At 41.9% G+C, this 20,762-nt stretch overlaps 1 protein-coding gene across 2 annotated transcripts in view; it reads right to left on the bottom strand.

The window, feature by feature from the left end:
• Positions 1-16,276: 16,276 nt before the first annotated feature.
• The window catches only part of Asta-r1 (allatostatin A receptor 1), a 34,362-nt gene continuing 29,876 nt past the window's right edge, over positions 16,277-20,762 (bottom strand). For both annotated transcript variants that reach the window (XM_076823830.1, XM_076823829.1), the window contains exon 6: positions 16,277-17,119. The gene's annotated coding sequence lies outside the window, so the exon portion shown is untranslated. The remainder of the gene's footprint in view (positions 17,120-20,762) is intronic.

The raw sequence follows: 20,762 nt of genomic DNA, 5'->3' as shown, positions 1-20,762 counted from the left end.
ACAATAGTTTTTTAACTGAAACTTTTTTTATAAGTAGTTCATAATACTATGTAAACGTAGTTAAAAAACGGGAAATCTGCATCAAACCGTTGACTTGTAAAAAAATCCACAAAATGTATACATTTTCCGAGGGTTCAAACGGGTATACCCCCTTAATTTCCACCTTCTCGATAGCTATATTTCATCAGCACCAACTATTAGATCCTATTTTGCATTTCATAAGTGGAGGAGAAATAAAATCTCCGCTCAGAGAGGCTCTCTTTCCCCACAAAACTTGTTCTGGTGCTTCCCACGTTCATTCGTTACATATCAGAGAATTCCATTTTTCACCGACCACGCGGATTTGCTAAATAAAAGCAATTCGAAACAACAGCAACGTTTAAAAACGCTGGGAACCCGGCTGGTTTCCGCGTAAACGCAATTTCCCGGCGGCAGGGCCCGATTTATTTCGCCGATCCCGCCGAAGAAGCGGAGTCAGCTTGAATTCGGACCGTCCGACGCGAACAATTTCGATCTAACGTCAATTCCATATCGAACGATATGCACGCGGTCGCGTGTAAATGTAAGTTCATTACGGATGGGGGACGCCTACGATAACGCGGCTTAATGCGATTGATATTTCCGCGCGCAGAATTTGTTATCGAGCGGGGCCAAACGTTAACGATGTTTTGTGTGGACGGTAATTGTTGCACGCACGATAAACAAATTTATCGAAAGTAACCCTCGAGCCGCGGCGGGTACGGTTTGTTTTCCTGTTCCCCAAATAATAAACGGATAAGCGCGACCGATCCCACGGCCGTGGCGTGCGGCGGGTAATTATTAATTAGGCGATACCTGCCGGCCAGCGAGTCGAACAACCGTCACGCTCTCCGCAATCTTTCAAGCCGTTATTTACGACGTAATAAATTTCCAACGGCGACGAAAGGTAAATATTGCCTTTTAATATCTACGAACCGATACCGGCTAGATTAATGGCCCTCTGAATATGCTTGTTTAAACTGTTTGTTTGCAAAACGGAGGTAATTTGCTTCGGTGATTTCCTATCGCGACAACGCCCCGGCCTCTGCTCGCCTCTTCCCGCCCGGCGAACGGTTACACGTTTGGATTTGTTTAATGCAAAAATGCACAGGCTATTGAAGCATTCGGCTATTGTCGCGCCGCGCACTGCTCTCCGCAAAACATTTCGCCAGCGCTGATACACTCTTTTATTCCATCTACTCCGTTCCACTTCCAGCCCGCGTTTACATTGCTGTTCTTTGTTCGGTGCGTGTGTATTGTTCCACCGCGAGATTGTGTTTGAATAATTATAAAAGAGGGCTGCGGAGCTTCTCGAATTTCATGCCGCGGAGACTTTGTTACAGGAACCTTTGGACACGCACGACGGGCGGAGAAAGAATGTCCTCGGATAATAGAGCGCGTCACGTTTCCAATGTTCGACAGTGTTGTTCTTCAATTTAATGCGTGAGAATCAATTTCAATGAGGGGCTGGGACAATGAGAGGAACGTACCTCGTTGGGACCGTATTCTTGCATGGACACTAATGGAGTCATTCACCCAAGCTTCCCCATTCAAATTTGTCACTCCTCGGCCCTGCTGCAGAGATAATGCCAAAATGACGTATAGCACCGCTCACAATTTATTCCAACGACTGTACGTGTCAGGAAAAATAAGCATTACCGGGGGGAGTGCGAAAGTTCCCGAGCACTTGCGTTTTCAGCTTTGCAGAGGGAAAGCCAAGATGAATCTTAAATAACGCGGGATCAAAGTAGGGTGGGAAAGGAGCGGAGATGCGGTCAGCCAGCAGTAGTTTTTCCATCAATTATTATTCATAATTAAACTTCGAGTAGATTCGTTAATTCCTCGAATTCGAAATTGAAAGAATATTAGTTGATGTCCTCTGGCAGATCTCGTGAATAACCACGAAATTTCAGAGTCAAGGTAGATAGTTTAAATATTTCATTTTACCCAATTGACGTCACAGGTACACGGAGGGAAAGAAATAGACCACACTCGAACACTGCGTGTTATTTGAGTGTGATAACGAATAAAGATGTCTCGTGTGCCACGGTTGCTTGCTTCTGTCAGGACAGAGGCGCGGAAGTAAGGGGCAAATGAAGCAACAAATGAAATATAACATCGTTAAGGAAGCCATTCACAGGGCCAATCAGCGGCTGAATCAAATCATATGAATAATCGAGAGGAATGTCGCGATTCGAGGGGCACAATTCGCGTGTAACGATGCTCACACTGTCGGATGCTTTATCGTCGTTTTATCGTTACACGCTTTGCCATTCTGTCGCGTAATTTCTGGGCTTGCGCGACATGTCGCGCGGAGTACGTTTCAAGTCAGTTTGCTTCTCTTCCGTTGGATGACGTACGACATGACATGTCAGAGTGCCATAGAATGCTTCGAATGTGCGATGGCTGTGGCATAAATTACGCCTTCCCAAGCCGAGCTCGAATAGTTCGGAAGAGAGTTATATTCGAAATGAATTGACCCTTGCCAGATGGACAAGGTTCATTTCAATCCAACCAGTGAACACTTTACGCTTCCATGTATTGCTATTAAATATATTGTATTTATTCCATAATTACCCTGCTTGAAAAATAGGATGCAATGGTGGATAAAGCATTTGCAAATGGGTTTGCAAATGAACCTGGTAGGTGGTTGAAGAAAAAATTGAGGACACTAAGTTACTCAAAGTTTCGAACTTTTAAATTACAGGGTACAGGTTCGTGATAAGCTATGAGAGTTTCAAAGTATCTTTAAAGAAGCATTAGCTAAAGGCGAACGGAAGGTGTGATCGATTAATATAGAAATATTATAGCTATAAAGATCAGAATGTTAATCCAAGATCACCCAAACTTCATATTTTTAATCGTGTTAATCAGCTAATTAGTTACGATAGAAATTAAAGAACAATTGCAACAATATCGATAGAATCTCCAACGAATTAACTTCTCAAAAAAAGCCTACAAGTTGAATTATTCTCAAATCAACTCAATAAAAATATCAATAGCATCTCCAAGGAATTAGCTTCTCAAAAAAACAACAAATCTACAAGTTGAATTATTCCCAAATCAACTCAATAAAAATATCAATAACATCTCCAAGGAATTAGCTTCTCAAAAAAAAATCTACAAGTTAAATTATTCCTAAATCAACTCAATAAAAACCATAGTTTACAAGTTAGTCTTCATGAGTCTCATCCTCTTGGTACCCGAAATTAACTAGAAACGACTTCATCAGGTAACTTTCGGACTTACCATTTAACCGAGGCTGGTCCTTACGTGTGAGTACCTGACACGATTATCGGGGTTACCCGTGTAACCGTAATGAAACCGCAAAAATTTCTGGCCTGGATGGAAAATCTTGCTGAATCCGTGGTACTGGTGGGGGTCGGCCTCCTCCTCTCGCGAGAAACGCCAGATATGAAGCAGGTGGGTCTCGTTTCGTCGAATGATACCAGGCCGCGGTGGAAAGCGGGTATTATACCAGTCGGCGACCATAACCTTTCACTGCACCTCTCTGCTCTTAAGCGTTTTTCTCTTTTTTTACAATCCGCGTTCCTTCATCTCCAGCGAAATGGCCAGCTCATATCCATCGCGCGGTCTCGAACTGTTCCCGCGGCGCTGGACGCTCGAATAGACATGCCGTGCTCTTCTTCGATTCAGTTTAACAGCGCGAACCCGGAGGAACAGGGGTTCATCTCGCGGCAGTTCGACTCGAGTCACACCGCGTCCTACACCCCCTGTTTCACAGTTATTCGCACCGAAGGATTGCAAACTTTCTGTGAAATTGTCCTGGATGTCTCATTTGCGAACAAATGGTAATGGAAAAAGAATGTTCGGTAAATTATTGTCGTTCCAGGATGAGATGCAAGCTATCAACGAAGTGGTGTTCGGCGGATACGAAAGAAAAGCAGTGCAAGGGAGGCAGGAGAAGCGGTCGGTCTGCTGTCAGACAGTCTATGCAATGATATAGTTTTTCTCCATACTACGAGAGATTTTTCATGAAATTTTGTAAAATTTTTTAGGGAATATATACGTGGCGAACTTTTTGTTACAGAGTTGATAAACCGTCTGCTGTAAATGGGAAATCTGGAAATTGATGATGGTTCATAAATATGACGTGTATAAATATTTATGAATTTACCTGCAGAGTTACCTTTAACATGCAAAGAGTAAGTATTATTTATTACCGACTGCAGACAGACCCAGATGTAGGTAGGAAAAGAAACTATAATTGGGTCCGCCAGTAGTATAAACATATATTAAGGACGACTACCTCCTATATTACACTGCCGTACGTGACAGGACATCAAGCACCTCCGAGAAAACATCTACTCGACAAAAACGGCCAAAAACATTTCTCATTAGAGGTAATATTACGGTTAACAAACATTTCCGAGGTAGCAGAGGGGAAATTTTCTCCGAGAGTGTTCCTTTGATTCTGCCCCGTTTCAAGTAAACAAGATTTCCTAGTAAGCATGAAGACCCGGTGGTTTTAATTGCAAACTCGCCAAAAACCAATTGGCAAGTACAGGCACCGAGGGAGAGAAAGTTCGAAAAAGCTATCTTCGTGCAAGGGACTTGTAAAGAAGCTGCACCTGATATTAAACTTACGTAACGTCCGACACACTTAATTTACAGAATGCTGGAAAAAATAAATCCCTTTCTGAATGACGGAAAGTTAACACTGCCAAAGTTTAGGAATTGTATCATGGTAAGAAAATTATTTCGTTTCGTGCACACAATTGGGGTAGGGGATGAAATAACGTAACTTTTCGAGTTTATATGTTACTTAGAAAGCTAATTTCCACTGTGCCATTCAGTACGCGCTTAAATCCTACTTCATGCCCGCTCTGCTGCCATTTAAGTGGAGAATTAGGAAAATTGTCGGCGAGATTATCATGGAAGAGCCTCAAAATGTACTTCTAAATAATAGTGCTAATACGCCAGAAGCTGGGGTTCGCGAGGTTTCCAGTTTTGCAAATTGCATGTCACCTGCAATTTAGGATAATCGCGATTTAAAGGCTTCAACGAAGAAAATACAATTTCCAAAGGATGTAGTGGTTGGAGATACTCTATTCTGGAATTTTTAACGACTTCTTTGGAAAATATCATCACAACTTGTGCATAGAATTTATAAATCTATCTTCCATCGTGCATTTAATCTAGAATTTTCACATTTTTGTTCTTTTCACATATTATAGATTGAGTCTTGGAATTAATTAAATCTGTCAATCTTTGCGCTGCCTCGCACATGAGGTCTGAAATTACACATCGCTGTCAGTCTCCACGACTGATATTTTCTTGCAGAAAGGCGGCGCAATGTACAGGTTTCGAAGTGTGTTTATTAATCAATACTGGGCGCGTTTTATAAGGTAATAAAGGTTTATTATGAATATTCACGCACGTCTTTCCTTTCTGAAAGTTCCCCGCTACGCGAAGTTGCGGCGGATATTAAACTCCACCTTTGATACATAAGGCTTTACAGCCGTTCCTTTTACAGCTTGCAATTACCGGTGCATACGAAATGACGCGTCCCTTCGGGCTGCACAGATGCCATTCTAGTACTTTTCTCGCCCGCCCTCCAGTCCCTGCAACTGCTTCGTTTAGTCATAAGCATTCTCCTCCACTATTATTACTTACGAAACTTTCAGATTTTCTAGCTTGACCATTCGCACTCGCGCCATTATCGTTTCCTTTATGCACACATTCTACCAGCCCTAGTTACGGCCTACCCTTTGTTTTTCATATCAACTTGTATTTATACTGTCTACCAAACGCTATCATAAAATAAGCCAATGGCACAAAAGTGAATCAAAAGTGTCAGCGGAAGGCTCGCAAATAAATCTCCCTGGCTGCTGCGAGTGACTACATGTACGAAACAAATGTTAAAGGTAAACCAACAGAAAGTAATTTTGCCTCAGGGTGCTTTCCCTCGAATTGCATTCGTTTCCTGATTGAAAAGAAGGTAAACTATCGCTACAATTACGGCCGCACTGATGCGAGTTTAAGATTACCCCAGGAGTGTAGGGGAGGCCGGGGCTAAAAGTTCCGATTTCGATAAAACATAAAAAAATGACTGGAAAATAATGTAGTTATTCTCTTCACTATTGACTAATTTCTTGTTAAATTTATTATATTTTCTGATTTTAAGCTTGTGTTTAATATATTGTAATAGGTTTCCCATAGAAAGTAATTTATTTGTGGCTGATCGAAGCGGAACTTCTTACCCCTATATGGGGCAAGTTGTTATCGCATTGGGGTAAGTTGTTACTATGCTATAAGAGTTGCCTTTTAATGAAATATTTCATTTTCTCATGAAGTAAAGCAGAATTTTATTAAATTCACACCCTCCAGAATTTAAATAAAAAATAAAAACCTCGAAAAGAAGGGTACAAGTGAAGCGATCGCGTTAATGTTCGATTTTTCTAGAAAATATTATCACAATGTTCTTTTAACGATGCAGTCCGTTAGTTTAGATGTAAAAGAGATTTGCCCATGCATTAATTTCGTAAGCCCACCCTCCAGAATCGAATTATTAATAAAGATAGCCAAGAAGTGCGGTACCCGTTGAAACGACCAAGTATAAGTTCGATTTTTAATTAATTAAACGATGAAATCGTTTGTTTAACAATGCATATCGTTTGTCCAGATGTAGAAGAGATTTGTCCACGCATTAATTTCGTATGCCCACCCTCCAGAATCGAATTATTAATAAAGATAGTCAAGAAGTACGGTACCCGTTGAAGCGATCGCGTTAAAGTTCGATTTTTCTGGAAAATATTATCGAAATCGTTCTTTCAACGATGCAGTCCGTTAGTTTAGATGTAAAAGAGATTTGCCCATGCATTAATTTCGTAAGCCCACCCTCCAGAATCGAATTATTAATAAAGATAGCCAAGAAGTGCGGTACCCGTTGAAACGACCAAGTATAAGTTCGATTTTTAATTAATTAAACGATGAAATCGTTTGTTTAACAATGCATATCGTTTGTCCAGATGTAGAAGAGATTTGTCCATGCATTAATTTCGTATGCCCACCCTCCAGAATCGAATTATTAATAAAGATAGCCAAGAAGTGCGGTACCCGTTGAACCGAATACCTTTCCGTTCGTTTTTTTCCGAACGAATTATCAAAATCGATTGTTCTTACCTTAAAGGTTGAAGGTGTTTGGTGACATGTTATCCAAAAAATGTTGCACACACTTCTTTCTCACTTTATTCGAACGACACTTCAATTTGTATCGCTCATCGAACACTTCACACTTTTCACACATCTGCAGCATGCGCAGAATAACACCAGAGTGGTTTTCTAGTCACTTTTCACTAATTACCGCAATGATATCGCACAACGGAAAATAATATAATCTCACAGTTACTTCACAAACCGTAAATGAATGCACGGTCTCGCAAGAGTTGCGTCCGAACTCTGTAGACCGACTGACTTTCGTGCGTCGTTGGAAGGAATTCGAGGGTATCGCAGACATATGTTTACGTTTCAGCACGTCCGATGACGACACGCAGTGTTGATACCCTAAGGGGTAGCAGCGCCGAGTGCCACTGCCGAAACGTAAACAGATGTCTGCGATACTCTCGAATTCTTTCCAACGACGTACTTCTTGGCTATCTTTATTAATAATTCGATTCTGGAGGGTGGACATACGAAATTAATGCATGGGCAAATCTCTTCTATATCTAAACTGACGGACTGCATCGTTGAAAGAACGATTTCGATAATATTTTCCAGAAAAATCGAACTTTAACGCGATCGCTTCAACGGGTACCGCACTTCTTGGCTATCTTTATTAATAATTCGATTCTGGAGGGTGGACATACGAAATTAATGCATGGGCAAATCTCTTCTATATCTAAACTGACGGACTGCATCGTTGAAAGAACGATTTCGATAATATTTTCCAGAAAAATCGAACTTTAACGCGATCGCTTCAACGGGTACCGCACTTCTTGGCTATCTTTATTAATAATTCGATTCTGGAGGGTGGGCATACGAAATTAATGCATGGGCAAATCTCTTCTACATCTAAACTAACGAACTGCACCGTTGAAAGAACGATTTTGATAATATTTTCGAGAATAATCGAACTTTAACGCGATCGCTTCAACGGGTACCGCACTTCTTGACTATCTTTATTAATAATTCGATTCTGGAGGGTGGGCATACGAAATTAATGCATGGGCAAATCTCTTCTACATCTAAACTAACGAACTGCACCGTTGAAAGAACGATTTTGATAATATTTTCGAGAATAATCGAACTTTAACGCGATCGCTTCAACGGGTACCGCACTTCTTGGCTATCTTTATTAATAATTCGATTCTGGAGGGTGGGCATACGAAATTAATGCATGGGCAAATCTCTTCTACATCTAAATTAACGGACTGCACCGTTGAAAGAACGATTTTGATAATATTTTCTAGAAAAATCGAACTTTAACGCGATCGCTTCATCTATACCCATTTTTTCGCGGTTTTTATTTTTATTTAAATTCTGGAGGGTGGGCAAATGAAATCTGAGAGTGGACAAACGTGGCCAGGTCGGGTACATTCGTATCCTTCTTTTAAAAAATTGAAATGCATTCATGGTGGGTGATGAAGACAAATTTTTTATTTTGTTCATAACTTTTTGTTTGGAGGGTAGGCAAAAATAAATGTTTTATGGGCAAACGTGGGCATACGATGAACAAACGAATGCCGTTGAGTTTTTTTTAAAAATCGAATTTGGGGGTGCTATCTTCACAGACCTATTTGCGGCGGGGCAAGTTTTTACGGTAACAACTAGCCCCTACCGACACATGTAGCAATTTCAAAGACTATTCTGCTTATACATGTATTCAAACGATAAACACTATTACACCACGTTCTTAAATGTCATTTGATTCATAAGAACGAATCAATCTATAATATCGACGTTAAATAATTGAAATAGACCAAAAAGTAATGATAGAAAAATTTTTACTTATCTGGTACGCGACTAATAGGTCCTTGCTTACACCCACACAATTCGCTGTCGCGGACACAGAGAGGCGTGATCAACTCACACGGAAAAAATAATTTAAAGTACAACGCTCTTTTTATTTTGAAGATAGAGCCGTCGGAACAACTTACCCCCGGAACTTTTAGCCCCGGTCTCCCCTACATCGAGCTTTAAGAAATATCGTATTTGGGACGTTAAAGGAACACTCCTCCAGAGTAAGTGCTATAAATATACCAAGACTTTGCCAAGCGACATTCCACCCGGGCATCGATTAAAACGGGGCATTTGCCCAATAGGAAACGGCTTAAAATAATTGAACGGAGCGGTGTCCACACTTTCCCGCCCCATTCCTATTGCCATTCCAAATACTGGGATCCCAGGCGCGCCGCAAGTCGTAAGGGTATTCGTGTATAAAGTACACCGACGAACATAAATAGAGTACATACGTATAATCGTCCCCAGGGGTGAGGTCGTTGTTTTCTCCTTCCGTTTCAGAAGCTCCCGCTTGTTGCTCCCCAACCCCGAGGAAATACCAGCATCCACGGGTGTCCCTCCCTTTTTCTCCCTTTTGTTGCCGCTAAGGACAGAGTTCATCGATCTTCCGACAAAACAGAAAAGTCTTACCACGACGGGCGGCGCTCTTTTCTTCCGCGGGAGCACAGCTTCCGGGTGTTTCAACCGCCCCCGCTTTCCCCTTTTTTTATGCTTCTTCAGGACACGCATTGCCGTTGCCCGACTTCTCCCTCTCGCTTTCTCCCCATCCCTCTCGTTGCACGTTTTCCTTCTAGGAAAGATTCGATAAATTCGAAGCAATCACGATCGATGCATTCCACGACGTGCTGTTACGACACAGCCGACTTTATGTAGCATTACCCAGTGCGGTTTTATACCATGTTGTGTCATTATGATCCGAGATGCGATACTGGAGCAGATTTACGACCTGCAGTGTCATTATTATACGATTATGATACAGCAGAGTGTGTCTTATGAAATTTATCAAATAACGATGCAATTCTTTCGATATTCGGTATAATTCAATGTATCTGAAATTTAAGTGGGGACTTGTTAGACTTCTGTTTGACATTACGTTTCTTTGTTTGACGAATCAATGTGTAAAATTTACTTCTGCTTCAAACGGAAGGAAATGTTCCTTCCGTAATTAATTACTTCACAACTTCTGTGAAGTAATTAAAGAATTTCCATTTCTACTGAAATTGCTGTGCACATTGAAACAAATTCCTAAACCCGTGGTCAACTAAAAGTAGGAAGCGGATATATCACGCGATGTAACATCTCCTTTTCGCTTTAATTAAAACTACCCGTGTGGTTTTCTGACATCACGTGTATATATGTCCAAGAAGAATTCTCTGGCGGGCGGAAAAACGAGTATAAGTCGAACTTCACCTCGACCTTAAACAGTTTCTTGTTTGTGAAACGAAGTTAAAAATTAACGCTCCTTTTAATATATACGTTATCAACTTTCACGTCCAAAATTTAACAGCTGATCTTACGTAGCACTTTAAATACTCTAAGCTAATAATTTGGACTTTCCAAAAGACACACGTCGCCACTGATATATACGAAACAAAAGTACTTGTACCGTCAGACAAATCTTCTCATTTACATGCGATTTTACGTACCTGCCTCCATTGTTCCCCTTTTCGTTTCCAAATGAAACCAGCCTCGCTGAAACCGTCAATGGGATCCGAACTCTTTTGTCATCCTCTAGAACTCGGTGTTCCGCGTTGCTCCGACGCAAGCGACTTCCCCGTAAACCAGCAGTTAAAGGGATTACGTTTGGCGAATCAATCGTGCTCCAGCCAACACGGATGCCTCTTTCGTTCTTCGTTAAACAGTCATGCAAGCGTCGATTCCCATTCACCAGGTGTGAGTTCGATTGTTCCTTGAATTTCTGGAGTGGAAGCTCATCTTCAAACGCGAAGAAAAATATATATTTTCCTCTGCATCGAGCGTTTGCACTCTGACAAAGCTGAAGCTCCCCCTGGCGCTCTATAACACCGCTATTGCGGCCCAACTTCGCTATCTATACCGCGAATTAATCTACCGCAGCAGGTGTCAAGTAAGTTACACCGATGACGGTGAAAGAGTGGCCGATCAGACACTGATATATTGGAAAACTTTGACAGTAACTGTGGCAAGAGCGTGCACTGTAACTGATGAAGATTGAAACGTACTAGACGACGTCGCGAACGAAATTATTGGACTTTCGCAACGACCTCTAATTTCGAGAATTCTTTACATCGGATTTGGAGTTTTATAGGTGCAGTGTTGCCAGGGAAAGTGAGAAGTTTAAAGTTCTCTTTTTGCGATCCAAATTTGTCGAGGCAAAGTTTTGTTTCGTAAGAGCAACGTTGATATCAAATTCCAGTAGCTCGCAATTAGTGCCAGCAGACTGTCTATTTTTTGTAGCTACCTAGACCTACGTGGCAACACTTTGACCCGCTATTTTGGGACCACTATTCCTAGCCCAGCCATAATGGATGCGTAGGGTTGTCCACTGTTGATGCATGTGGTTTCCAGATGCCCTACTGAACTCCGCTGTCACTCAGCAAAATTGTCCGAAGACAACGTGATTAATTATATTAACTCTGTGTGCATACGCGGGAAAATTGGGTGGCGGTAAACCAGCGCGTGTGGGCTACGCCTGTTTAGCTGCTGTGCGGTGTAATGAAACGTTAACACCATTCTTAATTGGCTGTTTCGAACGAATATGATACTTGATGAGTTTAATCTTACAGCAGATCAGAGATATTTTAATTTAGAGGTGGAAACTACTGAAATATATTTTTACTTTAAAAAAATCTTTCTTTGATAGATACTGACTTCGATAGTCCTAGATAAATTTCGTGACAGATTATTCCTAATGTAAATGAGATTATATTCATAATGCCATTGCATTTCAATGATATAGGAATCAATGAGTACATTTCTATATTTTCTTTTAATTACTGTCATCCTGGATTACGAGAGCATGTTTCGCTTTTTACGAGCCCCAATTTTTTCGGAAGGAGTTGTTTACCCTATGCCGTGGATTAAGCGAGAAAACACTGGATTTCGTTATTTGCCAAAATCGTTAGCGTTTGTACAAAAGGGTTGCAGTGCTTCACAAAACGCTACGAGCTTTTTCGAATGCATTCGTAAAAAGGCCAATTGTTGCGGAGGTAAATGTTCCTTTGAAGCAAGAAGGAATTCACGAGCATGCTAGGAAGAACAGAGGGAGGCCGTAAATTCACCTGCATACAAATTTCAGGTTGTAGTTGTAATAAACTACGGTGGCGAGTGCATGATAGAAATGTGCAAGTGTGGAATTTTGAAATAAATGCAGAGACGAGGCGCGCTGCTTCACGTACTGCTGGTCAATGCGAAACGTTGCTGTCAAGCTTCGTGCCTCGCGGAAGAAGCCTTCGTCTTTCAAAAGGAACACGGCTTTACTTATCGATAACGGCGAGCTTGCGGAATACAGATCCGCATTAGTATTCCGACAGCAGTATATTGTTGATCCTGCGTTTTAGGACGACTTGTACGGCTTACCGCAGTGCTTCAAAATTCTCACGACGGTAACCTTATAATGGATGAGGCGACGTCCTCCACTCAGACTTGCGGTTTTCGAATACTCGACGGGATCGGCTGAATATCGACAGAATCACGGGCACCTCGTCTATATTCCCCCCGTTCGTGTCACCAGTTAAATTTATTCCGCAACTAAGTAGTTGCTACGATTCCATAAGCATGGAAACAAGATCACCGCATTATCATATTTCCCCTTCCAACCTGGGCAATTTTTACTCAAATACTCTGCAGTTGCTTCTAATTATTTCTGGAGAAATTTCTATACTCGTTCGCATTTGTTAAATTTGTTGAAGCAAAACGTGGAGTATCCATTGAAACAGCCGTGTTATTTTATATTCTTATCTCGTGGATCCATAAAGGCATTAATACTTATTACATCAGCGGTCATAAAGCAGTTCGTTTAATTTTATTACCCCCATAAAGTCCCATTTTGATCATCTCGTGGCCCGGACAGTCGCCATCAATTGGCAGATACCAGACAAATGAAAAAAAAAAAAAACAACTTCGGCTCCCCATCGAAACGAAAATGCCATGATTACTAAAACGTACACGCCCACTTTGCCAAACGGAACGTGACATTTTTATCCGTTACATGCGCGAGGCAGATTAAAGCAAATATCATTGTTACGTATTCGCAAACAACGAAACAGATTGCGCGGATAATTTGTTGCACGTTTATTCCGCTGTTAAAATATTCCGTATTCGTTAAAACGCACCCATTAACCGCGTACCTGTATCAGCGCGCAGCCAAAAGTTTTTGCAGAATTACAGTTGTGCGCAACTGGCTACCGCAGTAAAACATCGATGTAAATCGTCCCCTTATCGGGCCCCCCGAACTGCGAGATTCGCGTGCCCGAGCGGAGCGCGTGATCGTTGAATCCAGTCTGAAATATCAGGAAAAATTTCGCCGGGAGCGAAACTCGTGAAGCATCCGCGAGAAGAAATTTCGACTCCTCTTACGGGCTCGCCTAACCCCATTCTTTACGAGCAGCGTGGAAAATCTGTTGTGCCATCGCGGGGACATTAATATGCAGCAGGCTTGATGCATATTCAATCGTACATTATATTTTCCCACTGGGCCTGTACAAGGCTAATCTCAGCAGCTGCGATAACTTGGCTTGAACTGTATGTGTGTGCGTGGGAGGGGTTGGTGATCGAAGCACCCCTTTCACGTAGCGGCGAGCACAATGGACGAGAAAGCTCGGAAGCTGAAGATTAACTGGCTAATAACGTTTCCTTTTTTTCTTCGCGCGCCAGTAGGCTTTATTAAGGCGATCGCTGGAGCACTGACTCGACACCGACGTTGCTGAATGCTCCGCGACGACTTAAATGGCCTCCCTTTTCTAGGACATTAGCCCGCTTGGGGAAATGATTCGATTCTCTTATGCCGACCATCATTAGTCTCTTCTCCGAGTCGTCGTATCGCTAAGGTCCCTCGTCCACGGGGCTTCCGTATGGATATTACTTTCGACTAACGATTCAGCGCCCCGGGACACTGAGAAATGGAACTGTTATTCGGGTTCAACCGTCTATCGGCCCAACGACTCGCTGCCAAGGGGGACAGTCCGACGTTCTGAGATAGGAGCATCGACTTCCCCCTTTTGGACGGCGACTTTCGCCGAATCACGAGGAAAATGAAAGCCAGCTACGACTTAAGTGCTGTTTGGCATAATCTATGACAGGGGCATTCTAATAGTTTGAATTAGCGCGAGGCGGACGGCAGCATTAGCGGGGGACTGTCTTCACTTGCCAATTAAAAGTGATGGGTAATGAATGTGTCCAGCGACGTGATTGTAATTTGATTTATTGGCATGTTGAGTAATGGTTGGAACTAATAGAGTTGTAAAGTGTCGTGACTAGAATATGAAGTTGTAACATTTAATACAAGAAATCAGTCAGGCTAGTTGGTAACTTAATTAATTAATGAGGATGCAAGGTAGTTCGTTATAAGCACAGATAGGATTAATTTTTGCATGCGCATTGCAGAGATTTTCGTTATAAAAATTCGTAGCATGCTTCGACACCAAAGTAATTTGCAGGCTAAACAAGTCAATGTTCTTGATAATTCGTATTCGTGACAATTCTTTTTACGCATCAACAGAAAACACTTTTAAATGATTTTATTTCTTGGTGTCTTAAATAAGGGATTTTTTTACTTTTTAGTGGATTTTTATTTTTTTGAAGTCGGTTTTCATTTTTAAAATTCTTTTAGTTTTAACTTTTTAGTTTTATATATATTGACACAACATGCTGAGGAGATATGCGCGTACGTATATAAAATAATAATAATTAGGTGACAATAGTTTATATTATTAACCAGAAGTGGCAAAATATTGGGTCAATGTTGATGCAGTGTAGGATGAGACACAATCACCCTGTTTCGAATAAAAAAAGATCATCAAAATCGGTCCATGTGTTGAGGAGTTATGCGGGGACAAAAATATTAAAAAGAAAAATACATACGGGTCGAATCTATAACCTCCTCCTTTTTGAAGTCGGTTAAAAAGTAAAAGGGAGTTATATGATTTAACCCTCGGTTGTCACACTGGGTCAAAATGGCCCAAAATTTGACTTTGAGGTAAAATATTGTTAAGGCACCCCATTGGAAATGGCACTACTGTTTAAACACGATGATACTTGAAATGTCAAATTTTCAACTATGAATATATATTCTACAATGTTGAAACTTTATCTAAAAATTGTCGCGACTTAATTTAATAGATATTGTTTAAACGGCAGCTGATTGAAAATTGGCTTGAATCGAATCGACTCAGTATGACAACTACGTTCGAAAAAATAGGTATGACAACCGAGGGTTAATATAAACGTAAATATAACAGTGCAAAAGAATGACAGTTGCAGAAAATATTGCACGTGAAATATGGAGAAGTGAGAATGAATTTGAAGAGTCAACGGAAAGCAGCAGGATTACCTAGTTTAAATTCGTTGTATACCTGAATGATAAAGCAGATGTTGATCAGAAATAAAAATATTGTAAAAATGCTAGAATATAAAAGAGGATAACATGCGTACGATTGACCTGAAATAACATAAATGTTAAATAAAATGAATACGGATTTCACACGGTGCACATCGCCAATCGTTGACTTGTACTACTTATTCGCGAGGGATCTCCTGCTAGCCACATATTTTGCGGGCATAAAAATGTAATCGTAACTCCTACTCGCGACAGGGAATTGTAAAAAGCGACAAAAAGAAATCCTCGTGAAATATTACGTCAAAATGACGATGTCATGCGTTATACCGAGGTGAAATGGAACTGTCTTTCGTACTTAAAGAGCCCATCGTGTTGACCTTACTCGTGCAACGATGATGTGTAATAAACGTACCTCTCAAGCTTTATTCCACTGCCTCCTTCCTCACACAAACTTGGAATGTAAATTTTGAAATTAAAAATGTCTTTCCGGAGAAACTGTGGCAGGCTTCTCGCGAAGAAATGTTCCTTTCACTGAATCAATTAGAACGAAATACTTCGCGTAAAAGATTAAAAAGAAACCAAAAAAAAAAGCAACAGCTTGCTGGCTGGAAAGTGTCCAAGCTGAAAGAAACCACTTAAATAGTAAGTTAATCAAGGCGAACAATATTCAATATACAAGTAATTTTGGGTTATCTGAAAATCAGTGGCAGGATCTGTTAGTAATGTAGGAAATATCAAGAATCGTAATACACCAGCGTCTTTATTGATATACGTACTTTACAATTTCGCATTGGGACAATTTTCCAAGGAGTCTCGAGGTTTCGTTAATCTTACAATCTTAAACCTACGGCGATCCACTGGGAAACAAACTCTCGTTAGCGCAAATTACTTTCGAAACCCGCGCTTTTCCCCGCGCTTGATTCCACGGAAAGGACAGGGGCTCATCTGTCGCGATCCGTGGGACTTGCAAGCACCACCAATATTACACGATGGCCAAATAATAATTTAAACACTGAGGTCCACGATCGGCCGTAATAAGCTCTTTCGAATTTCCCTTTTTACAGTGGCTGAACAAACAATAAGCCGCCGCTCCCTAAGACTAGATTAGTGATCACGATTTAACCTAATCTATAATACTTAATTGTATCATCCCTTCGTTCCTTGTCTTCGCGTTACAAGCGTTATGAACACAGTTTTTCTTCTAGCTGCTTTAGAGTGTAAACGCAAGTCCCGCGCCATTTACGACTGTATAAAATATTACCTTCGCGCACACTCGGAGGGCTCTGATTTCCTGTCGATTCGCGAAGCACTCGTCGCCAGACCTGACCCTGGGCTGCTCCAAAAATCGACCCATGCCGCGCTCGAGTTAATTACAGTTCGCGTTCGCTAATTAGGAAGATTAAACATACGTCACTGTTTCGCGACAATTGCGTTTCGTAGAACGACCGTTACACTTAGATGATGAAAGTACGTTCGAAGGTACACAACAACCCTCCCATCGAATAGGGCATCCTTTAATTTATACCTAAACGTTAGCACGCTGTGCTTTTACTGGACGAATTTAGCCGTCGAAGGATTCGTAACCTGAAACAATAAAATCGATAGAAGATGATTCAGTTGGTGTAATTAGAATTCTAAAAATATAAAAGGCCAGTGATATTTCACGCCCGCTTCATCGGACCAGTGGAGCTCATTACCCAATTTCGATATCGACGATGAAATTGCAATAATTTGCTTTCATACCCAGCGATGAGCATTAAAATGGGCGTGGCCTAGGAATTACCTCGATCGCTCGTGCAAATTGAATAAAAAAATCCTGAAAAATTTGGCGATCCCTTCTCGTATCAATAATTTTATATTAATAAAGAGAGAGGTTCGAATATGAATCTCGTCGACGGTTTATATTTCGAATTTTTCGATGAACCCAATCACACAGAAATTGAAAACACTGGCTTGAATTACGCTGTCCCATCGTACGCGGCTCCCACGCCCTCCACTGTGGAACAAAGTAAAAAATAATCTAACCCTCCGCTTCTATGCGTCCCCGAGGCAAAATGAGGGCTGGGCATAATGCTTCCAGTTATTGTAATTGCGAGCTCTCAGCCGCGGGTATTGAAAAAGAAGGGAATTGAAAATACCTACTCAAAAACTATTACGTTGTTGGACAAGGTGTTTCCAGCACTCAACTCCAACTCTAAACAAACACACCTCTGGCCAAAGTAATAATTCTGAAAATAAATATACAACTGCCTTCTGTAAATCGCGCGACTAGCAGACCAGCAAGTACGAAAGCTGCGATTTAAACGCGTGACCAATGTGAGATATCCATTTACGCTGCTGCCCTGCACGTTGGAGTATAAAATGTCGATCAACAGCGAGCGAAAAAATTGTACAAAACAGCGTCGCCGATCTGTTCAACTAAATTACATCTCGTCGAAATATTCAAGTACCTCGAGCGAGCTCCAAACAGCAAACACCGTGCAAACATCCTCCCCTCAGCTTCAGGGGTTCAGGGATAAATACACTCTTCCCCGTAAAAAGAGGAATACATTCGCTCTTATCGTTGCAAAATGATATCGTCCATCAGTTTCCACTTATCACCGCCCCTCGCCGGCCAGAAAGAATTCGAGTACATAGAGTCGTGGGGGGCTAAGGATAACCAGCACGTTCGAATCTAACGAGGAGCGGCGAGCGATTGAAATTTTTCAGCGACCATCACGGACGTCGTGCCGCGAAAGTGGCCGGTAAGTGTCGGTGAAAGTGGGCAGACTCGATGATGGGTACACAGATCGATGACGGGAAAGCGCAAGAAAGATAACCACCCGAGGGCGAGGGGCTAAAGACAGGGGTGGAGGGGCGGTGGCGAAGATACGATGCGACGGACGCGAAGAAAAAGGAAGCTGCAGCGAAAGGAAGGAGGAGCTCCCTCCTCCTCCAACTCCAACCCTCATCCCTCGCTGGTCGAGTGAAGTTTTCCGCTGGTTTCACGGCTCGGCCTACTTTGGTAAGCCTGCTAACCCAGAATCATAACGTGGAAACATCGCTGAAATTTCGGTTAGATGACACAGGGGAGGCGACGTCTCCCTTTCTCGGCCGTGCACATTTTTCGATTAATATTCGGCCGAGGGCGGCGCGCTAAAGCGGCGCGACGCAGCGTATAAAGAAGACACGCTGTGGTACTTAACTTCGAAATTAGTTTCTATCAGATGTACTGTTTGAGTTCGGGAGGAGGCAGGGATGAACAGCCGTCGCGGGAGCGCGATGGGCGCTGTTGATACGCGACAGCGTTCCGGCAAATATTTAAGGGTAAATGAAGGGTCGGTAATTAAAGCAGCCGGGTACTTTCAACTTCATCGGTCGCTCCGCGATATGTAGTCGTTGAGAATTTAGTGTTCATGCGCGCCGAAGCAACAGTACCTTTATCGAAACTAGTAGATTTAAATTTTCGTGTATTTAAGTGGGGGTGGAAATCTTGTCGCTTAGAACAATTTAATTACCCGGGAAAAGCGCAGTGTTGGGTTCAGAAATGTGTGAGGAGCAGCGGACTCTCGCGTTTCGCGAGAAATCGATAGGACTGCGCGTTCTGCATTTGCTGGGAAAAGAAACGAATATTTTTTATGAATATCATTAATAAGGTGGTGGTTAAAATGCAGCTTTTAAAATACCGCAGGGGCACCATAACATTTTGTTCTCTAAAATTTTATTACACATTCAAAGTGTTTTGGAGGTTGCTACCCGCTTATTAATATTTCAAATAAAATTAAAACGAATTTGTACACGTATACAGACAGATACAGGCTACACCTGGCTATTTTCAAAAGTTGCTGCTTCACAAATTTACTTTGTAACACTATTCCAGAAAAGAATATTATCGAAAAGAAAATTCCTTTTTCTCTGAAGAACTCAAAATTCAATGCCTGGTAGCAACCCCCAATAAGTAACTGAAAAAAATCAAATGAATACCACATCACTTCCTCATAAGGGCGGACACATTGACACGGTGCCCCGTGAAAAAATGCAGAATAATTTTTTGGGTTCAAATAAGCAGCGCTCTAGTCATTAATCTTCCCTCGCAGAGGCTACAAATTCGCTGTAATTCAAGCCTGATAGAGCTTGCACGCAATATATCAAGTACGAAATGACCTCGGAAGCCAAGCACAACAGACGTCACGCGAAGATTAATTCACAGTTTGAAGTCGAAGATATTTCAGCGATGACGGCGGGGCCAATAGGTGATTGAAAGTCTAAAAACTGAACGGTTGATTGTAGCAAGTTGCCCCGGAAGTGACGACAAAGGCAAGGCTAACACGTTCAACCTATTTTTAGGATACCGCTGATGACTCATTCCACACCCACCCCGAGTACAAGCACTTTCCATTAAGCGTCACCCTACTTTTCCTATTCGGTGTTAATTCCACGCGAATACGTTTACCAATTTCAGGGAACCGACCGCCCAGACACGCTCCCCCTTTCGGCCGCGGCTGTTTACTCCAACTAAAGAGGCTTTCACGGCCGAAATCTCACGATGATTACGAACGCAACTGAAAGTAATTCGAGACGATTCAATATTGGAATGGTATCGGATTCTAGCACTCGTACGCGATGCTTTTAAGAAACACCTATTGCACATTTATCCTCCCCCTTGTGAGCCTTGCGGTACCGAGGAAACTCGAAATACCGAATAGCGCAGCTTATTCGCGAACTCCTTGCGCGGGAGAAACGAGGAATGGAAAGTTTCACGAAGCCAGCATTGAGACAGAAATTACGACGTGATTTTTCAAAGTTCCAGCAGGAGACATTCGTATGGAACTACCTCGCTGGAAGATTTTACATTTCACCCTGCCCTTCGCGAAATGAATGATTGTTTGGGATAACAATGAAATCAAGTTGTTCGTCCGGGTGGAATTATTTCTTAATATCGGGTATCGGGTTCCCCGCGTTTTATTACTAAATAATTCCAATCTGCAAGTTAAATTCGAATGATATACGGTGGCTGACCGGAGGCTGACAGCAACACAGGTTGGCACTGCTGATAATAGGCAACCGGAAGATAAATGTAGTGTCTACGTAAAGCCGAAGGTGCACAGCAACGCTCCGCACCAATGCTAACTAACGACATCGGTTGTGATGCCCCAAATATGTGAATTATTGATCATTCGTACACGTTATGCAGCTCTGACTTATCACTGACACGTTTACGGCCCGCGTGCGTTCCACAGGTTTTACC

Source organism: Andrena cerasifolii, chromosome 12, assembly GCF_050908995.1.
Source record: "Andrena cerasifolii isolate SP2316 chromosome 12, iyAndCera1_principal, whole genome shotgun sequence".
Taxonomy (NCBI): domain Eukaryota; kingdom Metazoa; phylum Arthropoda; class Insecta; order Hymenoptera; family Andrenidae; genus Andrena; species Andrena cerasifolii.
This window is presented reverse-complemented; position numbering and strand designations above follow the sequence as displayed.